Source organism: Aotus nancymaae, unplaced genomic scaffold (genome assembly GCF_030222135.1).
Source record: "Aotus nancymaae isolate 86718 unplaced genomic scaffold, 86718_ANA_hifiasm-v0.15.2.pri h1tg000010l, whole genome shotgun sequence".
NCBI lineage: Eukaryota > Metazoa > Chordata > Mammalia > Primates > Aotidae > Aotus > Aotus nancymaae.
The window spans coordinates 55353652-55378401 of record NW_026988421.1 but is presented as its reverse complement, the minus strand read 5'-3'; the positions used below and the strand labels follow the sequence as shown (position 1 = coordinate 55378401).

The 24750-nt window shown below is 38.2% G+C and overlaps 1 protein-coding gene across 4 annotated transcripts in view; it reads left to right on the top strand.

Moving 5' to 3' along the window:
- Nucleotides 1-24750, top strand: part of JMJD1C (jumonji domain containing 1C) — a 349752-nt gene that overhangs the window by 153380 nt on the left and 171622 nt on the right. The window lies entirely within an intron of this gene.

Sequence of the window (24750 nt, the reverse complement as noted above, 5' to 3'; positions counted from 1 at the left end):
AGAAAAAAAATTAGCCAAGCATTGTGGCACATGGCTGTAATCCCAGCTACTTGGGAGGCTGAGGCAGGAGAATCATTTGAATTGGGAGGTGGAGGTTGTAGTGAGCCACTTGCACTCCAGCGTGAGTGACAGAGTGAGACTCTGTCTCAAAAAAAAAAAAAAAAAAATTAGCCTGGTACAGTGGTGTGTACCTGTAGTCCTAACTACCTTGGAGGCTGGGGGCCAGAGAGGGAGGATCACTTGAGTCTGGGAAGTAGAGATTATGGTCAGCCATGTTTATGCCAGTGCACTCCAGCCTGGGTGACAGAGTGAGATTCTGTCTCATAAAAGAAAAACCTGAAATCTAAATATCATCAGAGGAGAATGCTAGCGGATTTCAGAAAGCTTCAAAAATTGAAGCTCCAGATGCTTTGCATGGTAGAAGTGATGGTGGGAACTGACAATGCAGGAATTGATTGAAAAATTTTATGAAGAGAAGAGAAGTAGACTTCCTGTGCATTCTTCACACTTCTCACAGTTAGCAAGCTAACCTCTCCACTAATTACAGTATATTTTCTCAAGTATCTGAACAGTAGAGGTTCTGGCTTTAAGATTTGACACATCAGAATTTCTGGTGGGACAAGTGCATTAAATAAAAATCCTTTTTCTAAGTGATTGTTTCAGCCCCATTTATTTCGTGTCAGCCAGGTACATACCCTCTGAAATGATTAGAGAATTGTTACCTCAGGGCAAGTGAAGGTCCCAGAGAAAAGAACAATAATAAATACTGGTACTAAGTGCCCTACAGTAATACTCACCAAGCCACTGTCATTCACAAATAGCTTTTTAGTGCCTCATGCTTAGTTGTGAATGCTTAGTCAGGGATTCTCAGTCTTCTGAGCACTGATCATATTTTAGGAACTGTATATAAATACAATACGCTAGGCCAGGCATGGTGACTCTTGCCTATAGTCCCAAAACTTTGAGAGGCCAAGGCAGGCAGATTGCTGGATCTCAGGACTTTGAGACTAGCCCAAGCAATATGGTGAAACTACATCTCTACTAAAAAATACAAAAATTAGCCAGGTGTGGCGGTGACCACCTGTAGTCCCAGCTGCTTGGAAGGCTGAGGCGGGAGGATCACTTCAGCTTTGGAGGCTGAGGCTGCAGTGAGGTGTCATTGTGCCACTGCACTCCAGCAGAGTGAGACCCTGTCTAAATACACACACACATACACATACACACACACACACACACACAAACACACACACGAGAAACTCTTTAAATTATTGTAATTTACAACTAACTTTTTGCCTATATGATGGCAAGAATTATGCACTTAAATGTATTCAGTAGAGGCTGAATACCTGATACTATTAGCTGTTGAACAGATAATGAATAAAAGATACTTTTATTATGAATTAAAAGGGATTTCTTGATTTTAGTGTTAAACCCCTTCTTTCAAACTAGTGATTTTTTTTTTTTTGAAATGGAGTCTCGCTCTGTTGCCCAGGCTGGAGTGCAGTGGTACAATCTCAGCTCATTGCAACCTCTGCCTCCCAGGTTCAAGTGATCCTCCTGCCTCAGTCCCCCTAGTAGCTGGGATTACAGGCACGTGCCTCCATGCCCAGCTAATTTTTGTATTTTTAGTAGAGATGAGGTTTCATTATGCTGGCCAGGCTGGTCTCCAACTACTGATTTCAGGTGATCCACCCACTTCAGCCTCCCAAAGTGCTGGGATTATAGGTGTGAGCCACTGTGCCCAGCCCAGGCTAGTGATTTTAATAAAGCCAGTGTTTCTAAAGTTGCATGAAAAAAGGAAGTGAACCATAATTCTGAATATCCTCTTAAATTGTTTTCCAGAATTAAGTATATTTAAAAAGTAGATTTAAATTTTCTCTGCTCTATTGTACTTCGCTTTCCATATTTCTTGAGTGAATCAAATTTTGAGGAGTTGGATATTCTTTTTTTTTCTTTTCTTTTTCCTTTGTTGAGACGGTCTTGCTCTGTTGCCCAGGCTATAGTGCAGTGGTGCAATCTCAGCTTACTGCAACCTCTGGATTAGGATATTCTTACGGAGTCATCAACTTAAGATATGCCTTAAAGTTGAGAGGAAGCCAATTTTTAATTTTAATTGCTTTCAATTGAATTATGTGTCAAACTCCAGAGACATTTCTGCTTTTTGTCTGACTTTTGTTTCTATTTAGTATTTGATGTATATCAAGTTCTAGGTATACAAGTGGCAAGTTATTTATTTTGAGATGGAGTCTCACTCTTGTTGCCTGTTGCCTAGACTGGAGTGCAATGGCGCAGTCTCAGCTCACTGCAGCCTTTGCCTCCTGGATTCAAATGATTCTCCTGCCTCAGCCTCCCAAGTAGCTGGGATTAAAGGCACGCACCACCACGTCCAGCTGATTTTTGTATTTTTAGTAGAGATGGGTTTTCACTATGTTGGCCAGGCTGGTTTCCAACTCCTGACCTCAGGTGATCTGCCTGCCTTGGCCTCCCAAAGTGCTGGGATTACAGGTATAAAACACCGCACCTGGCCTAGTTATTTATTTTTTAAAACATTAAAATAACTCAAGTTTAAAATCAAAGTTTAGTTATTAAAAAATAAATTTAAAACCAGCCAAAGTTAACATTTGAAACAGTTCATTTTTAATGATGAAGATCATGAAAAACAATTAAAAGTATTTAATAGAAACTATAATTTTTAAGCCTGGTACGGTGGCTCATGCCTGTAATCCCACCTACATGGGGGGCTGAGGCAGGAGAATCACTTAATTCCAGGAGGCGGAGGTTGCTGTGAGCCAAGATGGCACCTACTACACTCCAGCCTAAGTGACAGAGTGGGACTCTGTCTCAAAAATAAGAAACTGTGCTTTTAAAATCAGGTTTAAATATATTTGAAACATGGAAGTTTTATGTTGAATATGTAATATATATCTTGATTAGCAATAATTTTTTAAATAACATAAGCGTGCTTTCATTATCCAAAAGCTATTTATCCACCTGCCTATCTGATAACTATTCTAATTAATGATTTCTGATCATTTTGGTATGAACAAAAATGTTTACGTTGGATTTTCATTAAGTTAAACATACCTATGTCAAGTTTCTTTTTAGGAAATTACTGCATGACTGCAAGTTTAATCTTACTAAGATTGTAAACCAAATTTTAAAATTAAGGTGCTGGAAATAAAAAGACATATAAGGTTGGTTTGAAACATACCCACAGAGTAGATTAGGTATACAATACCTGCTTACTACGTGTTTAAACAAAGTACATTTTAAGATTTCATTTATTTGGAGACAGAGTCTCACTCTGTCACCCAGGCTGAAATGAAGTAGCGTGATTATAGCTCCCCATAACATCAGACTCCTGGGCTCAAGTGATCCTCTCACCTCAGCCTCCCAAGTAGCTGTGACTTAGCCAGCTACTTGGGAGGCTGAGGTGGGAGGATCATTCTTCTAAGAATGCACCAGCACACCTGGCAAATCTTTTTTTTTTTTTCTTTAAGAGACGAAGTGTCTTGCTATGTTTCCAAGGAACAAAGAATATTTTTAAATGTTACACTGACTGTTAGGAAAATATGCAGATCCAATCTTAATTCTCTTGAGTCTGAAAGTATTGGATTACCATATGGAAACAGTATCAAGCCATTCTTACAAGAGTTTTAAATTCTAAATTGTGAGAGCAATTAGAACAACTTTCAGTATTTTCTTTAATAACAATATCTTGATTAGCATTTCTGTGATATTAGTAAGTGATAAAATGACTTCATGAAACAGACGGAAAGGACCAACTCAATAGCTAGAAAAGAAACATTTCAACTAGATTAAAACAAAGTTAAAACTTGTACTAAGACCACAAAGTTTCTGTTATGGGTAATGAAAAGTGTTATTTTTATTTAAATGTCAAAGAACAGTATTCAGTAAAATTGAATTCAATTTTATATCTAATAAAAAGTTAGAAATCTGATAGTCATATTCAAGTAAATTGGTCACATTATATGGAATACAAAAAGAAAAGAGGGAAATAAAACCAGTTCTGCAAAAATGTTTTGTCATTATGAAAATATTAAATCACATTTTAAAAAATTTACTTTTGAAGAAAACTGCTGTATTTTAAGAAAATGAAAGTAAGTAGGATAAATTCTCTGCAAAACATCCAGAACAAATGTATGAACATAATATGTGGTTTATTTATTACCATGGTAAATGTGCACAACACCTTACAAATGTTAAATAGCTGTGAATGTAAAAATAGTGGTGACAGTGACTATGGCCCAGGCCAATTATACCGATGACTAGGTAACAGTGGGAAATTATAATACCAGTTATCTTTAAGATGGGATACTAAAACAAAATATTTCTTTCTAAGAATTGACAATACTAGGATTATAAAACAACTACAATTTAAATGGGAATTTGGGCTCTCAAATATTCTAGTATAGCAGATGTTCCTTTTATTAGTATGGCTGCTCAAAGAATATGAAATGGATTTCTATCTAGTAGTAATGTTTTTAAATTCACACAATTACCAGGCTCTGGTGGAAGTTGTAAGAGTTCATTATTTTGAAGGTCCAACATGGTTAGATTTTCTGTCATCCTCATTTTCTGAGGATCCTCAGATCCAACCTGATGGTCACTAATCAAAACTGTTTTAATCTTCATTTTCTGAGGGTCCTGAGATCCAACCTGGTGGTTACTAATCAAAACTGTTTTAAGTGTGAGTGTATGTTGTGGAACTTAAGATAGTATTTTGAACTAGATAGTTTTAACTGGCCTCCTTTCCAGACTGCCTTTAATAGCCTCTGGTGTATGGAGGTATTACAGTCTCTTCTATTAGGTTGAAACTTACCTGGGGGAACCCCACCCCACTTTTCTACTGCCATATGTTCAAACCTTTATGCAGTTTTTTTCTGTTTTAAAATCTTGTTTTTGTTGTGATTTTATTAGGATCTAAATCCTAATAAAAACCATATTACTGAATTTTCATGGTTAATTTTTTCGTTTTTCCTTTTTTCCCCTATTCTAACCCTAATCTATATTATATCTTAATTATATTAAAGAGACAGGATCTTGCTATATTGCCCAGGCTGGACCAGAACTCCTGGCCTCAGCCTTGTGAGTAGCTGGGACTACAGGCACACAGTACCACATCTAGATGCAGATTTTTTTTTTACCCAGTTTCTTAAATTGTTATGTCACATTTCATTATTTTATCCAAACATGACAATTAGTTGCCATTTACTAGAATTTAAGAAAATGTTTAGTTTTTCTCAGGATTTCCATGATCTTGTAGAGCTTTTCTCGTTTTGTCTGTTTCTTAAGCCATAGTGAGTTTTCTGTGGTTATAATCTGTGAAAAATGTTCATATCCTAAAATAGATGATAGTTTGGAGTCATTTCTTTGATTTATTGACCTTTTCATTATAAATATTTCCTATATCTGTTCATCTCTTTTGTTATACTTGGAATTGCTAGGGATTTTCACTTTTTCATTACTGTAATTCACAACAGTCAAGAACAGCAAGCTATTTAAAATAAATATGAAGGGTGTTGATTCTGTCCAGAAATTATAATACAGTTGCCATGTCTACATGTGTTCTAATTTAAGACTTTTTTTTTTTTTTTTAAGTTCTTGGGGGCTGGTTGGGGGAGTCTGTTTTGGCGATGAGTCTAACCAGGTCTAAAAACGCTAAGGAGTTTGTCGTGTGTGTGTGTGTGTGTGTATGTCTGTCTGTCTGTCTCTGTTTTAAACAAAACATCATATCTGTGTTGGAAGATAATTTTTTTTCATTCATTAAGTATATTTGAATGCTTACTATGAGCTAAGCATTATGTCGGTACTATGAATCTTTGCTGTCTAACACAAAATAGGTAACTGCAATTGTGAAGAGTTTTATGAAAAGTAAGTACAAATCTCTTTTGATACTCTTTTAAAGCACATTTATATTTACCATTTAAAAATATATTTGTGTTTTTAAAAATATATATCATAGTATCAATAATATATTAATGCTAATTTTTGAAGGTATACCAAGTTCCAGGTGTTTTTCTCAGTGCTTTACATTATTCTTTTGAGGTAGATACTATTATTATTGTTTATAGATGAATAAACAGACATAGGGTAGTTAATTAACTTGCTAAAGTCAGAATCTACTGCATATTGAATAATTGTGAATACTATAAAGTTAAAAGTGAAAATCTTCTCTCATTCTCTTACTGTATTTCCTGGGGTATCCTTAGCTAACACATTTGTTATATGTCACACATATATACATATACATATGTATTTTTTATTGTACTTTCGATTCTGGGTTATGTGTGCAGATCATGCAGAATTATTCCATAGGTACATACATGGCAATGTGGTTTGCTGCCTCCATCCCCCTGTCACTTGTATCTGGCATTTCTTCCCATGTTATCCCTTCCCAACCTCCCTACCCACTGCTGTCCCTCCCCTAGTTCCCCCAACAGACCCGGTGTGTGATGCTCCCCTCCCTTTTTCCATGTGTTCTCATTGTTCAACTCATGCCTATGAGTGAGAACATGTGGTGTTGATTTTCTGTTCTTGTGTCAGTTTGCAGAGAATGATGGTTTCCAGATTTATCCATGTCCCTACAAAGGACATAAAGTCATCGTTTTTTGTGACTGCATAGTATTCCATGGTGTAAATGTGCCACATTTTTCTTGTCCAGTCTATCATTCATGGGCATTTGGGTTGGTTCCAGGTCTTTGCTATTGTGAACAGTGCCACAATGAACATACGTGTGCATGTGTCTTTATAGTAGAACGATTTATAGTTCTTTGGGTATCTACCCAGTAGTGGTATTGCTGGGTCAAATGGAATTTCTATTTCTAGATCCTTGAGAAATCACCACACTGTCTTCCACAATGGTTGAAATAATTTACACTCCCACCAACTGTGTAAGAGTGTTCCTGTTTCTCCACATCCTCTCTAGCATCCGTTGTCTCCAGATTTTTTAATGATCACCATTCTAACTGGCATGAGATGATATCTCAGTGTGGTTTTGATTTGCATTTCTCTAATGACAAGTGATGATGAACATTTTTTCATATGTTCGTTGGCCTCATATATGTCTTCTTTTGAAAAGTGTCTATTCATGTCCTTTGCCCACTTTTGTTATATGTTTTTTTCAGACTTGCCCTCCCTTTCTCTCCCCTCCTTACTTTTCTTCTTTCTGGATAAACATAAATATTTACCAAAAATCTTGTTTTAAACTACAGAAATTGTATACATATACAGCTTTGTGAATGAATTGAAAGTTTGATATCTTATGGTTGTAAAGTTGAAATGCAGATAGATGAACAATGAAAAATAACAGTCCAAACCATTGTAATATCTTTTAAACCTGGTAAGCCCAAAGATGCCTGTACTAACCTTGAGGGTCCAGTCCACTAGGGATTTCAAGGAATGAACGAATGCTTTCTCAGATCTTTTTTGTTCTTCATTGAGGTTCTGGAGGTAAACTATATCAAAGTAATTCACTTTCAGAGTGAAGAGAGGAGGTCCTTTTTTTTTTTTTTTATGGTGAAGGAATCATTACAGATTAAGAAATATTTCGGATGTCTCTGTGTCCCACTTTTTAGTGAGTAATGCCAGGAAATATCTAGTATCCTGACATATGTTGTGTTTGCAGGTAAAGTTTGTCTTCTACTTTGTAGTAGATGAAGTAGTTCATGGTCAGTAATGTATAGGTAGTTGTGTTACATATGGGTCTGTATTAAATCTTTTGCAGTCCCTTTTGTTACTGTAATTCGGCACTGCCATTTACTGCTATGTAGATTGTGTAACCCTAACACTATTTTATGATTTTTCATCTAATATAATTGGTATGTTAGCTCAATTTTTCCTCTTGTTGGAATACAAGAAGTCTTCATTTAAATATAATTTATTTGAAGAACATATGAGTAATTTTGGAACACCAGGTGAATTTATTTTAGAGAAATAGTGATGCAGTAGCCTGCTATTGCAGCTTGATTATGGTTTCTTTGGGCTTTTGAATACAGCTTGTGTAGTCCAAATAAAGTTGGACCTGCTTGCTTTCTCACTGGGCGCCCATCTCATTGTTACATATGATCTAAGATAAATGTGCATGAGCATGCCTTTTTTTTTTTTTTCAATACATAACTAGGGGAAACATCATAGAATAAAACTTGTACAAAATCTTCTTTGCATATCTTTCTTTGTAACCAAGAGCAACTCTCTCACACAAATGTTACTGGAAAAGTTCTCTTTTCCAACTTTCCAACTTTTTGCTGTTGTTTCCTCTTTCACAGACTGCTCAGATTTTTCTCTTCCAAGAGTAACTTTCTGGTCTGTCTCAATGTAAATAAATTTAGGTTCTGTTTCAAGATTTTTATAAGTAAAGGCAATAGGGATCCTTGTGGTGATGGAACAATTCTCTATTATGGTTTTGGTCATGATGGTGGTTAAATGAATCGGCACATATTACAAAATTGCATGGAACTGTACAGCCATGCACACACATATGCACACAAATGAGTATATGTAAACTGGTGAAGTGGAAATAAGCTTTGTGGTTTGTACTAATGTTAATTTCTTGGTTTTGAAATTATACTATAACTATGCAAGATGTGGCCTTTGCATAACATCTTGAAATAAAGTGATGGGTCCTCAAGGGCCTCCCTGAACCTTTTTTTTTTTTTTCTTTAATGTAATTTCTTGTAAATCTATGATTATTTCAAAATGTCAAAAAAAAAAAAAAAAGTAGACAAGTTGGAACATGGCAGCACAAGTGAGAGAGGTTAGAGAATCACTTGCTTTTTTTGTGTAAACAAAATCTCTATCTTACTCAACATTGTGCTGAAAGGCATCTATTTTTATTTATTTTTTTCCCCTGAGACAGGGTGTCACTGTGTCACCCAGGCTGGAGTGCAGTGGTGCAGTCTTGGCTCACTGCAACCTCTACTCCCCAGGCTCCAGCAGTCCTCCTGCCTCTGGGACCACGGGTGCACCATGCCTAGATTTTTTTTTTTTTTTAACGTAGAGGTGGGGTCTCACCGTGTTGCTCAGGCTGGTCTTGAATTCTGAGCTCAAGCAACCTACCTGGCTTGACTTCCCAAAGTGCTGGGATTACAGGCATGAGCCACCAACCTAGCTGCTATTTTTAATTCTGATATATTAAAATTTTTTTAAATAGAATAAACTAAAGCAGTAGAAAATTTAAGTAGAAAATACTCTGAACAAGAAAGATATAAGAAAATAAATGTGAAAGATGATTAAAATAAAAAAGATATTTTTAAAACTAAAGTGAAATATACAAATTTATGTAAAAGTCAGTTTAGCATGCTTATTTAAGTTGTAATAAAAAAGGATAAGCTTGTTAAATCCAGAGAGCTTCAGAAATAAAAAATATGAAAAATTGGTTAAACTGAAGAAATGATTAATAAGATAAATTCAGCTAGACAGTAAATAATACACTACATACATAAACTTAAAAAAATTAAATAGACAATATGTTCAGACAATTAAAAAATGAATAATTTTAGGTTAAGGAAAATACACAATTAGATTAAAAACTAGTGGCTACCCTTGTCTTAGTGATAAGAGAGTTGTTAATTGTGGGGACAGTTGATTCATAATGACCTTCTTAATTTGTTATAGTTGTGGATAATTATTTATATTTTACTTAACCTTTGGAGTTAAATGTTGGATTACCATAAAAATATCAACTCAGCTGGCACAGTGGTTCACGCCTGTAATCCCAGCACTTTGGGAGGCTGGGAGGTCGGATCAGCTGGGGTCAGGACTTCGAGACCAGCCTGACCAATATGGAGAAACCCCATCTCTACTAAAAATACAAAATTAGCCAGGCGTGATGGCTCATGCTTGTAACCCCAGCTACTTGGGAGGCTGAGGCAGGAGAATTGCTTGACCTGGGAAGTGGAGGTTGCGGTGAGCCAAGATGGCGCCATTGTTCTCCAGCTGGGACAATGAGAGCGAAACTCTGTCTCAAAAAAAAAAAAAACAAAAAACAAAACAGTGGGCTGGCTGCGGTGGCTCATGCCTGTAATTCCAGCACTCTGGAAGGCTGAGGTGGGCGGGTCACGAGATCAGGATTTCAAGACTCGCCTGGCCAACATGGTGAAACCTGTCTCTACTAAAAATACAAAAATTAGCTGAGCATGGTGGCATGTGCCTGTAATACCAGCTACTTGGGAGGCTCCAGGAGAATTGCTTGAACCAGTACCTGGGAGGTGGAGGTTGCAGTGAGCCAAGATTGCACCACTGCACTCCAGCCTGGGCTACAGAATGAGACTCCATCTCAAAACAAAACAAAACAAAACAAAACAAAACAAACCAGTAATAGATTTAGAAAAGGATTTCCTTGGCTGAGCATGGTGATTCATGCCTGTAATCCCAGCACTTTGTGAGGCCGAGGTGGGTGGATCATTTGAGGTTAAGTGTTTGAGACCAGCCTGGCCAACATGGTGAAACCCCATCTCTACTAAAAATACAAAAAATTAGCTGGGTGTGGTGGTGCGTGCCTGTAATCCCAGCTACTCGGGAGGCTGGGGCAGGAGGATCACTTGAACCCAGGAGGTAGAGGTTTCAGTGAGCCAAGATTGCACCATTGAACTCCAGCCTGGGCAACAAGTGTGAAACTCCGTCTAAAAAAAAATATATATATATATATGTATATATACATACACACACATATGTCTATATATGTCTATATATATGCTGTATTTTCTTCTGCCTAGTTCTATTGTACATACTGTTCTTTCTGCTGAGAATGCTTTCCTAGTTAATTTGACTCATAGTTCAGATACTTCTTTATGTCTTCATGGAAGGGCTCTCTACACCCATGGTCTTGATTGAGGAAAGTACTTAATAAATTTTTCTAACTTTACCACAGGTGAAATTTAATATATTTTATGTTGTTTGAGGACTGTCAGTCTCTCCTCCTAGACTGTATGTCCCATGAATACAGTCAGGATTGGTTTTGTTGAGTATTGTGAACAGTACCTCTTCTCTCTTAGTGGAACTCTGAATAGCTTTAAGTTAGGTTTCATCACAATCACTTGAACATTTATATAGTTGTCCCTTAATACGTGTAGGGGGTTGGTTCCAGGACCACCAACCTACTTTTACCAAATTCCACCATATTTAAGTCCCAAAGTAGTTGCCGTAGAACGCACTCATATGAAAAGTCAGCCCTCTGTTCGTGGGATTTCATATCCCATAAACACTGTATTTTTGATCCATGTTTAAAAACAATTTGTGTGTAAGTATACCTATGCATCTGAAACCTCTCTTGTTCAGGGGTCAACTGTATATATATATTTTTTACTATTTTATTGCTTTATCTCTGTGCTGTGTTTCCTCTGACCTGACTTCCAGTTTAAATTTTTTTTTGTGTGAGACAGAGTCTCACTCCATCACCCAGTCTGGAGTGTAGTGGCTCTATCTTGGCCCACTGCAACCTCCATCTCCTGGGTTCAGGTAGTTCTCATGCCTCAGCCTCCTGACTAGCTATAATTATAGGTGCATGCCATCATGCCCAGCTAATTTTTGTATTTTTAGTAGAGATGGGGTTTCACCATTTTGGCGAGGCTGGTTTCCAACTCCTGGCCTCGAGTGATCCACCTGCCTCGCCTCCCAAAGGGCTGGCTCGACTTTCAGTTTACTTATTTTTTTATTGGTATCTAGTAAACTTAAATTCATTCATTGCTTTTTTAATATGTTTCTATTAGTTGTTTTCATTTTTAGAAGCTCTGTGTAGTTCTTTTCCAATTTTACTTGCTCATTTAAAAAATAATTTTTTGTTTCTACACATATTTCTTCCTTTTTTTTTTTTCAGACAGAGTCTCACTCTGTCGCCAGGCTACTAGAGTGCGGTGGTGAGATCTCAGCTTACTGCAGCCTCCGCCTCCCAGAATCAAGCGATTCTCCTGCCTCAGTTTCCCGAACAGCTGGGACTACAGGCATGTGCCATCATGCCCAGCTAATTTTTTATTTTTAGTAGAGACGGGGTTTCACCATGTTGGCCAGGATGGTGTTGATCTCTTGACCTCATGTATCTGCACATATTTCTAAACTTACCTTTTATTTCTTTAAACATATAGTACTTCTAGTTTGTTAATCTGCATCTGCTGATTCCTATGTCTAAAATTTTTTTTTGTTTTCTCTCATCGTTGGTTCTCAGTTGTGTGACCTTGTTTCCTTGTGTTTATTTTTTTTATTCTCACCCCTCCTTGCTCTAGGACAAGGTGGTTAGGGGAGATTTTTGAGAATGATTTAGGTCTAGAATGGAGGTAGGTCTCTCTAGAGAGAATTTATGTTCTGTCTGCTATATATCTGCGGAAATGACACTGGTGGCCTTGGACTACATTAAATTGAAAGCTTGAAGTTTTTTGTATCACTAAGATGATGTGCATGAATTTATATTGGAACTGGTTTGTGGTTTTTCAAGGATTTTTTTTTTTGAAATGGAGTCTCGCTCTGTTGCCCAGGCTGGGGTGTAGTGGCATGATCTCAGCTCACTGCAGCCTCTGCCTCCCGGGTTCCACTGATTCTTCTGCCTCAGCCTCCTCAGTAGCTGGGATTACAGGCACCTGCCACCACGCCCAGCTAATTTTTGTATTTTTAGTATAGACGGGGTTTTTACCATGTTGACCAGGCTGATCTCAAACTCCTGACCTCAGGTGATCTATGCACCTAGGCTTCCCAAAGCGCTGGGATTTCAGGCATGAGCCACGTTACCTCTTCCAGGATCTTTTTAACAGTTTTCCTGGAAACTAATAGAGTGAGAACTTACTCATTATCTTGAAAAGGGCACGAAGCTATTCAAGGATATGTCCCCATGACCCAGACACCTCCCATTAGACCCCATGTCTAACATTGGGGATCAAGTTTCAATATGAGATTTGGAGGGGATAGACATCCAAACTTTATCTATCACCTTCATATGACTTTATCTACCTGAATCTTCACTACATCCTTGTTATCTCCATTTTACAGACAGGATGACTTGATTTATGAGATAAGCAACTGGCATATAGATTTACTGTTTTTGAGTGGCCAAGTATACTGTTTCTAAATATAAATATATGGATTAGGTAAAGCTTTCTTGTTAGTTATGTTGTAACTTAGAGCCAGTTTTAGTTCAGATAGCTAGTACATCTTCATAGCCTCATGGACTGGAGAGATGACATTATCCGTTCTCATAGTTGACTCAGCGATACCTGCTTAAGATATCTGCCCTGGTCAAATGGCAGGACTTTTTGATGTCTTGATGACATTTAAATGCTTTCTTTTGTATTTTTTTTTTGGAGACAGAGTCTCACTTTGTCACCCAGGCTGGAGTTCAATGGCTGGATCTTGGATCACTGCAGCCTCTGCCTCCCGGATTCAAGTGATTCTCCTGCCTCAGCCTCCTGAGTAGCTGGGATTACTGGCGTGTGCAACCATGCTGGCTAATTTTTGTATTTTTTTAAGTAGAGGCTGGATTTCACCATGTGGGACAGGCAGCCTGGTCTCAAACTCCTGACCTCAGATGATCCGCCCGCCTTGGCCTCCTAAAGTGCTGGGATTACAGGCGTGAGCCCGCTGCACCCAGCCCTGAATGCTTTCAATTTTCTTTTGATAAACCTTTAAATATTTTAATATACTAAGTTCAGGATAAATGCCTTGAACTCATAGGGGCAAATGTGATTTTTTTTCTCTTCTTTTTTTTTTTGAGACAGAGTCTTATTCTGTTGCACAGGCTGGAGGATAGTGGTGCGATCTCAGTTCACTGCAACCTCTGCCTCCTGGTTTCAACTGATCCTCCCACCTCAGATTCCCAGGTAGCAGGGATTACAAGCATGTGCCACCACACCTAGCTAATTTTTCTATTTTTAGTAGAGCTGGAGTTTTACCATGTTGTCCAGGCTGGTCTCCAACTCCTGACCTCAAGTGATTTGCCCGCCTGGCCCTTCCAAAATGCTGGGATTGAAGACATGATCTACTGCACTCAGCAGTAATTTATTTATTTATTTGTTTATTTTTGGAGACAGAGCCTTGCTCTGTCACCCAGGCTGGAGTGCTGTGGCAAGATCTCAGCTTACAGCAACCTCCGCCTCCTGGGTTCAAGCGATTCTTCTGCCTCAGCCTCCCAAGTAGCTGGGATTACAGGCACCCACCACCACACCTGGCAAATTTTTAGTAGAGAGTGAGTTTCACCATGTTGGCCAAGCTGGTCTCGAACTCCTGACCTCAGGTGATCCCCCTGCCTTGGCCTCCCAAAGTGTTGGCATTATAGGTGTGTGTGAGTCACAATGCCTACCTGTAATTTCTTTGAAAAATTTTATAAGAGGCATAAAGTTGGAGGTGACAGGAATTCACTTTTTTATATTTAAGGGATACATTTAATCTATCCCACGATTAAATTTGCAAACAGAAGAAAACTGCATGGAATAGTTGCTGGGTTTTAACTTTCTAGTGTTTTCTTTTGTTGCTTTATGCTAGGAAGAGCTGAGATTTTATACGGTGTTTTCTATCTTTGATACATATTTTCTGTATTCAATTGTGTGTTTTTAGCTAGTGCATCCGAAAAGCTGCTATGATGAAAATGGAAGTCTCTGATTTAAATTATATTCCTTGTAATGTGCATATTAATCACAGGCAGTTTTAGCCTTGTAGTTGCTGTACTTTAAAGAGAACTTCTGGGGCCTCACAGAGGTTAATGTTTTACTAGAGATAAGTGAGCAACCTCAGCTAACTCCCACTAAGTCTCATTTTTCATTTACAGTTGTATAAATTATTAACATTTTCTTAATATAGCTTCAGAAGCTCTTAAGGCTGAAAGCCTTAAAACCTAAATCTGTGAGAGAGAAAGTGTATGTATATGTAACATTTTATTGTAGGACTTTTTTAACCTTATATTTAGCATTTCTTCTGTGTTTTTGGTACTTTACAGGTAATATAACTATTAAATGTAAAGTCAGTCAAAAAGGGAACTTAGGAAACCAGTAATTATGATTACATTTATGAGTGTGTTTTCTGATGAGATGTCTTTGAGTAGGGAGATAGAGACAGGGTAGTGGGGGAAAGGGATAGAAAACACATTTATAGCCGGATATGGCTCATGGCTGTAATCTAAGCACTTTGGGAGGCCAAGGCGGGTGGATCAGGAGGTCAGGAGTTCAAGACCAGCTTGGCCAACATGGTGAAGCCCCATCTCTACTAAAGAATACAAAAATTAGCCTGGTGTGGTGTTACACACCTGTAGTCCCAGCTACTTGGGAGGCTGAGGCAGGAGAATCACTAGAACCTGGAAGGTGGGGATTGCAGTGATCTGAGATCATGCCACTGCATTCCATTTTGGACAGCAGAGCACGACTCCATCTCAAAAAAGAAAAGATATTTCTTTTGTTTCCAATTGAATATTCATGTATGGGGAAAAACATATCATAAATTAGATAAAAATAATTATATGCTTGTATAAGAATATTCTTTTTGGGCTGGGTGTGATAGCTCATGCTTATAATCCCATCACTTTGGGAGTTTAAGATAGGCTGATCACTTGAGGTCGGGAGTTAGAGACCAGTCTCGCCGACATGTGAAACCCTGTCTCTGCTAAAAATATAAACATTAGCTGGGCATGGTGACAGGTGCCTATGATCTAGCTGAGACAGGAGAATCACTTGAAGTTCGGAGGTGGAGGTTGCAGTGAGCTGAGATCACGACACTGGACTCTAGCCTGGGTGACAGAGCGAGACTCCATCTCAAAAAGAAAAAGAAAAAGAAAAAGAAAAAAGAATATTCTTTTCATTTGTTCTGTACTGCAGAATAGTAGAAGTTCATTAAAAATGTCATCTCTTGCCAGGCGCAGTGGCTCACACCTGTAATTATAGCACTTTGGGTGGCCTAGGCGGGCAGATCACCTGAGGTCAGAAGTTCGAGGGCAGCCTGGCCAACATGGTAGAACCCCATCTCTACTAAAAATACAAAAATTAGCCGGTCATGTTGGCATGCGCATGTAGTCCCAGCTGCTGGGGAGGCTGAGACAGGAGAATTGCTCGAACCTGGGAGGCGGAGGTTGCAATGAGCCGAGATTGCGCCATTGCACTCCAGCATGGTGGACAAGAGCTACACTGAGTATTTAAAAAAAAAAAAAAAAAAAAAAAAGTCATCCCTGAGGGGCCAGCTTTACTTTTGGTGTGAAAATATGTGTCATGGGTGGGCGGGGGTGGGGTGGGGACCCAAGTCCTCAAATTTTAGGACTTTCACTTTTTCCCAAAACTGTATTACTCACTAACAGATAAATTTTAAGACAAACTTTTAAAATGACATTTTAGTTGAGCTAAATTATGGTGTGACGCTGAATGATGCAATAAGGCTTTTAAAAATAGTAGCGATTGGGTATGGTGGCTCATGCCTGTAATCCCAGCACTTTGAGAGACCAAGGCGGGTAGATCATGAGATCAGGAGTTTGAGACCAGCCTGGCCAAGATAGTGAAACCCTGTTTCTACTAAAAATACAAAAATTAGCCCAGCATGGTAGCGGGTGCCTATAATTCCAGCTACTAGGGGCTGAGGCAGGAGAATCGTTTGAACCCAGGAGGTGGAGGTTGCAGTGAGCCAAGATCTTGCCACTGCACTCTAGCCTGGGCAACAGAGCAAGACTACGTCTAAAAAAAAAAAAAAAAAAAAAAAAAAATAGTAGCAAAGTAGACAGAAAGACCAATAGGCTGTTAAAAGAAAAACTTCAAAGTTTACAGTTTAACTGAGCAAGGAAAAACGATTCACAAATTGGGTAGCTCTCAGAACAGATTCAGAGAGGCTGTGTGGTACTGCTGCATAGTCTTAGAGAATTTATGGACAGAAAAAGAAAAATGATGTATAGAAAATAGAAGTACGAGGTAGAGAAGTGGATTGGTTAGTTTATTTGCCGTATTTGGCAAAGTGAACTTGGTTTGAACACTTGGTTGCTTATGAGTGGTCGAAGTATGGCTGCTATGGTTGGCTGAGACTTAGCTATTGTTACAGAAGCATATTGCTAAGTGAGAGTTTACTAGGTGAGAGTAAGTTTGCTAGGTGAAGCATATTGCCAAGTGAGAGTAAGCTAGGTTGCAGGTCATATATAAGAACCTAAGTATGCTAATAAGGGCCTTTTTCAGGCCAGATTTTAGTTTGATTTAACAAAACTATTTTCACTCATAGGCTTTAGTGTCTCCTTTTCATTTAATTTGTCTTATTTTTTCTCTTTTTATGACATTATTTTAGTTGCTTCTCAGCTACTCAGAGAAATCTCTGTAACTTGTAGTATCTAATCCCACTTTAAAAAATAATTTATTTCCCACTGGGCAGAGAGAGTAGCACACAGCTGTAGTCCCAGCTTGGGCGACTAAGGCAGGAGAATCTCTTGAGGCCACGAGTTCAAGGCTGTAGTGTTCTATAATTACACTGCTGCACTCCAGCCTGGGCAAGATAGTGAGACCCCATTTACTTATTATAAAATTTTTAAAAATCTGCTGTATGATTTGTGAAAAACACAGAAAATCATAAGGAGTTAAATAAATCGTCTTTAATGTTTTTTTTAGTTAACCTCTGTTAAGAGTTGTACTTGAGTATTATTTCTGAAAAAACTTATAAAAACGTGTACACTAAAATTCATTTATTTTCCCATGTACAATTTTGTGAGTTTGGGCAAATTCATAGACTCAGGTAACCACTGACAAATCAGGATACAAACTAGTTCTCTCAACTTAAAATTTTTCTCGTGCTGTCCCCTTGTAATTAAGTTGTCTCCCTACTCCTAACCTCTGGCTAGTTTTTGCACTTTTCAGATCATTGTATAAATGTAATGATAAAGTATGTAACCTTTCGAAGCTAGCTTCTTTCACTCAGCATAATCATTTTGAGGTTTCATTCATGCTGTTCCATATATTGGTAGTTTGTTGCTTTTAATAATGAGTGTTGTATGGCTATACCATCGTTAGATTATCCATTCACCCATTGACAGATACCCATTCTACTTTTGGGTGATTTTGAATCATGCTCCTAAAAACATTCATAACAGATTTTTGTGTGAACATGCATTTTAATTTTACTTGAGCAGATACCTAGGAGGGGCATTGCTGGATCATGTGGTAAGAGTACATTTAATTTTATAAATAGCAGCTGTCAAACTGCTTTCCTAGTAGCTGTACCTGTTTTCCATAGTAGCTGTACTATATTTAATTCCCACCTGAAATGTTTGAGAGTTCCAGTTTATCTGCATCCTCACCAGAACTTGTTACTTGTTAGGTTTGACTTTTTTTTTTTAAAGACATACCATTAGATATGTAATAGTACATCATTGATTTAAAATTTTTTTTGCCTTGTGGTAATAGGTGTTGAGTACTATTGGTGAACTTTTTTACATTTTCTATTTTGGAGACATGATTGTTCAAATCATTTTTTTGTTGTTATTTTTCTTATTTTTGAGTTTTAATGGTTTCTTTTCAACTTTGAATATAAGTCCTCTTTCAGATACATGACCTTCTACCAGTCTGTAGCAAAGGATCTTGAAAGGAATAAGGATCTTATGATGAAGTTTATGTTTTTCTTTCTTTCATGGATCAGATTTGGGTTTCATACCTAAGAACTCTTTGCTTAACCTGTGATCACAAAGATTTTTTTCAGTTCTCTTTTACAAGTAGCCATGCATCTCTTAATGGAGGGGATACATTCTGAGAAATGTGTCCTTAGCTGATTTCTTTCTTGTGTCAACATCACGGAGTGTTCTTACACAAACCAAGATGGTGTAACCTACTATATACTTAGGCTATATGGTATGACCTGTTGTTCTGAGGCTACAAACCTGTATAGCATGTTACTTTACTGAATATTTTAGGCAGTTGTAACACAGTGGAAACTATTTGTGTGTCTAAACATAGAAAAGGTACAGAAAAAATATGGTATAAAAGGTAAAAGGAATACTATACAGATTACTTACCATGAATGGAGCTTGCAGGACTGGAAGTTGCTGTAGGCATGTCAGTGAATGAATGGGAAGGCCTAGAACATTACTGTACACTACTGTAGACTTTATAAATGCTCTATGCCTAGGCTACACTAAATTTGTTTTGTTTGGTTTTGTTTCTTTTTTTTTTTTTTTTTTTTGAGACGGAGTTTCGCTCTTGATACCCAGGCTGGAGTGCAATGGCGCGATCTCGGCTCACCGCAACCTCCGCCTCCTGGGTTCAGGCAATTCTCCTGCCTCAGCCTCCTGTTTGGTTTTGTTTCTTGAGCCAGGGTCTCACTCTGCTGCCCAGGGTTGGAGCATAGTGGTGCTATCCCGGCTTACTGCAGCCTTGACCTCCTGGGCCCAAGTGATCCTCCCACTTTAGCCTCTCAAGTAACTGGGACTACAGACACTCACTACCACACCGACTAATTTTTGTAATTTATGTAGATATAGGGTTTTCCCATGTTACCCAGGCTGGTCTTGAACTGCTGAGCTCAAGTGATCCACACACCTCAGCCTCCCAAAGTTCTGGGATTACAGTTGTGAGCTGTTATGCCTGGCCCACTAAATTTATTTTTTTAAAAATAATTGCACTACAATGTTATAATGGCTGTGCAGTGTCACCAGATGATAGGAATTTTTTTTAGCTCCATTGTAATTTTATGGCTTAAAATTATGCAGTCTGTTGTTGACTGAAGTCTCATTATTCAGTACATGACTGTACTTTACTTCAGATTTTACACTCAAGCTGAGCTGATGATCAGAGTAGAAGCAGAGATGTAAGGAATATATATTGACAAAATCTTTTTATGTATATATTGTCTGTATGTGTATATGCTTTATTAATGATACCAGAAAAACAAATGAAGTCACCAGCCAACCTAGGCTGTACTTCATTAGTCCATGTCTTAGCATAAACTAAAATGTTTTTTTTTTTTTTTTTTTTTTTTTTGAGATGGAATTTCACACTCGTCACCCAGGCTGAGGTGTAATGGTACCATCTCGGTTCACTTTGTTCTCCACTTTTGGGGCTAAAATGATTCTCCTGCCTCAGCCTCCCGAGGAGCTGGGACTACACATGCGGGCCATCACGCCCAGCCAATTTTTAAAAAAAACATTTTATAGTGACAGAGTTTCACCATGTTGTCCAGGCTGGTCTTTAATTCCTGAGCTCAAGTCATCTGCCTATCTTGGCCTCCCAAAGTGCTGGGATTGCAGATGTGAGCCCCTGTGCCCGGCCAAAATCTGTTATTTTTAAATGCAGGTTGAGTAGCCCTTATCCACAATGCTTGAGGCTGGAAGTGTTTTGGATTTTTTCAGGTTTTGGAATGTTTTTATGTACTTGAGATATGTTGGGGAGGTGACCTAAGTCTAAACACAAAATTTATTTATGTTTTATATACACGTTATATACATAGCCTGATGGTAATTTTAAATGAAATTTTAAATAATTCTGTGCACAAAATGAAGTTTGTATACAGTAGAAAGCAAATTAACACTATTGCAGCCACTCATGTGGACAGTCATGGTTGTTTGTCACCATTTTTGAATCTGAAATTACATGGTATTGATAAGTAATCATTTTCTTATTCACAGATTACTGAGCAGTAAAAGTATGAAATATTAGTACAATGAAGAAATAATGTGTTCACTGTAACTAATAAGCACAGTAGCATTACCAGAATACCTGTATCAGATATTAACAGCAGCAACAGACAACAGGCTTTCAGTCTTCTCCTCTGATGCTGTGTTTTGATTAAAAGGTTACTGTACGCTGTATTTTTTTTTTTTAGGTGAGAAGAAAACTTAGAAGCATTTGAGAGACCTCTAGTGATGAGGAGGTATTCTGTTCGATGGCTTTTTAAAATGTTTTCTCCAGTGTCATCTGCCTCATTAATACTAGCTTTTGTCTTAGAGGTCTCTCTTTGATTTTATAAACTGACATGATTTCTTGTTCTGTTATGAATGTACAAAGCTTTAGTCCTTCAGTAAGCCCATCACACATTTTTACCATGTCATCTATAGGCACTTTTTCTGCAGTGTTTAACAATGTCATCTTCATTGTCACTTATTATAATCACTTTGATTCAGAACCATTTTGGCTGTTTCACCATTGGTTAATGGATGAACAATTAGAATATCATTATCAATGTTGAAGTCTTCTTCGTTATCTGTTTCCTTTAGCTTACTGATGGACTCTGGTGGTATTTAGTTTTTTGCATATGTAAGAAGGTTGGACACTTTTTTCTTACTTGACATATAGAATTCTTCAAAGTCATCATCTTGTTCACCATCATCACTGAATATAGTTAACAGGCACATAAAACTGCATCTTTAGTAACTGTGTTCAAAGTGGTGGCAACAGCATATATGGCATCCTTCATGCTAAACCTTTGGAAAGCCTTCCACACCTAGAATTCCGTTTTACTACTGTTAGCATGCTGTTCAAGAAAGTGTGTTTATATTTACTTGTTGCTGATATAAGGATACCCTGGTCACATGGCTGAATTAATGAAGTCACATTTGGGGGAAAGTACATGACATGAACATGATTTTTAATGAGAATTTCAGCTGAAGGATAAGCAGAACAGTTGTCAAGGAATAAGAAAATCTTGCAGTCATCATTCAGTCCAGCATCTCTGAAGTGAATGTGAGCTGCTGGTACAAAATGTTTGTGAAACCAATCAAAAGAGATGTCCCTGGTGACACATACCTTTTTGTTAGCTTAATATGGGCTGGTAAGAAATTCACTCCTTGAAAACAGGGAGGACACAAGCTTTTGCCTATCATGGGAAGTGTACATTTATGTGTGCCTAGTGTGTTAACATATCCCAGCACTGTTACTCTGTCCCTGGCATCCTTAATTCCTGTAGAGGCTGTCTCATCAGCTGTAGTCAGTGTCTTTCTAAGGCAATAACACCACAATATTGATGTTTCATCAGTATTATAGATTTGTTCTGGCATCAGATTTTCATAAGCAATGACCTTGGCTAATTTGTCAATGAATTTCTCCACTGCTTCATGATCAGCAGATGCTTTATCACCACAAACCTTTAAAAATGCACTGTTGTGTTTTTTCATAAATTTGTGCAACCCACCTATAGAATATTCATAGCTCCCTTCAATTTTCAGTTCATCCTGATGGATATTTGCTTGTGTCATGATCTGAATACCATTAAATGGCATTTGTTCACTGTGACACTGTTGGATTCATTCTTTTAATACACAATTGAGATCTTCGTTGTTAGCTTTACACAGTGTTTCTCACTTACTCTCTTTATCAGTTTCAGTATGTAACTATCCGTTTGTTTCTTTTCTTTTTTTTTTTTTTAAGACCAAGTCTTGCTCTTGTTGCCCAGGCTGGAGGGCAATCGCTTGATTTTGGCTCACTGCAGCTTCCACCTCCTGGGTTCAAGCGATTCTCCTGCCTCAGCCTCCCAAGTAGCTGGGATTACAGGTGTGCGCCACCATGCCCAGCTAGTTTTTGTATTTTTAGTAGAGTTGGGGTTTCACCATGTTGGCCAGGCTGGTCTCGAACTCCCAGCCTCAGGTGATCCACCTGCTTCAGCCTCTCAAAGTGCTGGGATTACAGGTGTGAGCCACTGTGCCTGGCCTATCCTTTTGTTTCTTCACGTTATATTAATATATGGTGGTAATGCCAACAGCATACTGTTTTGTAAGACATATCACAGTCACATTGCTGTCCAGTTTCTCTAACAGCTTGACTTTCTGTGATATAAATGCGTTGTTTTTTTTTTTTAATAACAGTTACCCATAGGAAGATCTGCAGGACTTTTTGAAAATTTTCAATAATGTCTTCACACCACAGAGCAGAAAATAAGAAGTAAAAAAACACAGTGAGCAGTGCACATACCTCTTGGCTCCATGTGGGGCCTGTCATTGTCATGTCCTGCCTTCATATGTGCCATTTTGGGCAGCCTTATGTGCCTATGTGTGTGGGATAATCTGGGCATATTCAGAAATAATATATTGCAGCTCTCAGTGGGGCTAAGAGGGTCTTTTTTCCCTCAGGGTTGCTGAATAAACTGTGTGTTGTATGCCTGCATTTTATCTGTGACCTGTCACATGAGGTCAGTTGTGGAAATTTCTACTTAGAGTGTCATATTAGTGCTCAGACATCAGATTTTCAGATCAGGGATGCTCAATCTATATATATAATTTACTTATTTTAATTATTTTTTTGGAGACCGAGTTTCGCTCTTACTGCTCAAGCTGGAGTGCAGTGGCGCAATCTTGGCTCACTGTAATCTCCACCTGCCAGATTCAAGTGATTCTCCTGCCTCAGCCTCCCAAGTAGCTGGGATTACAGGCATGCGCCACCACATCCAGCTAATTTTTATATGTTTAGTAGAGACAGGGTTTCACCGTGTTGGCCAGGCTGGTCTTGAACTCCTAGCCTCAGGTGTGAGCCACCACACTCAGCCTATTTATTTTTTGAGATGAAGTCTTGCTCTGTCACCCAGGCTGGAGTGCACTGGCATGATCTCAGCTCACTGCAGCTTCTGCCTCCTAGGTTCAAATGATTCTCCTGCCTCAGCCTCTCAAGTAGCTGGGACTACAGGTGTGTGCCACCACATCCAGCTAATTTTTGTATTTTTAGTAAAGATGGGGTTTCACTATGTTGGCCAGGCTGATCCCCAACTCCTGACCTCAAGTGATCCGCCTGCCTTGACCTCTCAAAGTTCTGGGATTACAGGTGTGAGCCACCACACTTGGCCTATATGGAATATTTTTTAAAATATCAGAGATGGTGGTGTCACTATGTTGCCCAGGCTGGTCTTGAACTCCTAGACTCAAGCGATCCTTCCATCTCTGCCTCTGAAAGTGCTGGGATTATAGGTGTGAGCCAGCCCACCTGGCCTAAACCTATCTATTTAATATATTTCTTGTTTTTACATCTACTCTGGTCATTATCTCAGCCTACAGTGTGTTTTGTTTATTCCTCCACCATCTTCTCATACTGTGAATATGCAAGTGTTACTTTTTTCAAGGTTTAGGTTTGGGTCTATTTTTTTTTATCTCTCTCACTTTCCTTGATCTTATATCTAAGAATGAGAAATAGTTTAAAGAAAAATACAGCATATAGCTAGTATATAATTGCTCACAGCACTGTTTTGTAAAATGTCTGTATTTGCCTTAGTACAACAAGTCTCCTTAGTGAATCTCTCGTTTTGCTCCTTTACTTTGGTGTATACAGTACCATCCTCTCCCTATTGTGCTGGCTAGATCTGCGAGGCAGGTAGTAAAGTGATATATGTATTAGCTCATAGAATGGTAATGGAAATACAGTTTTTGTTTGTTTACCATAAGCACGGGTCTGATCGCACCAGTGCACTCCAGCCTGAGTGAGAAAGTGAGACTCTGTCTGTTAAAACTGATGATATTCAGATCTGCTCTAAAGAGCTTCAGATAAACTCTTTAGAAATAGTATTTCTGTTTATTTATGTTGGTCTTTAATTTTTACCTCTGTAAAAGGAACACTTGGGTTTGTCGTCGGCTGACATGGATTTTAGTCCCAGCTTTCTTTATGAAGTTTATGAGCTTATATGTTATTTAACCTCCTATGGTTTTACTTTCCACATCTTCATCTTGAGGTTTTTATGATTATTAAGATAATGAATATGAAGTGGTTTTAGTTTACAATTTTAGATTATCAAATACTTTGTGAATGTGAAGAGTTTTCTTACTTTCTTATGAGTAATAACAACAGAATGTGACTAAATATACCTTCTCTCTGGGAGAAAAAGGTATGAGCATGT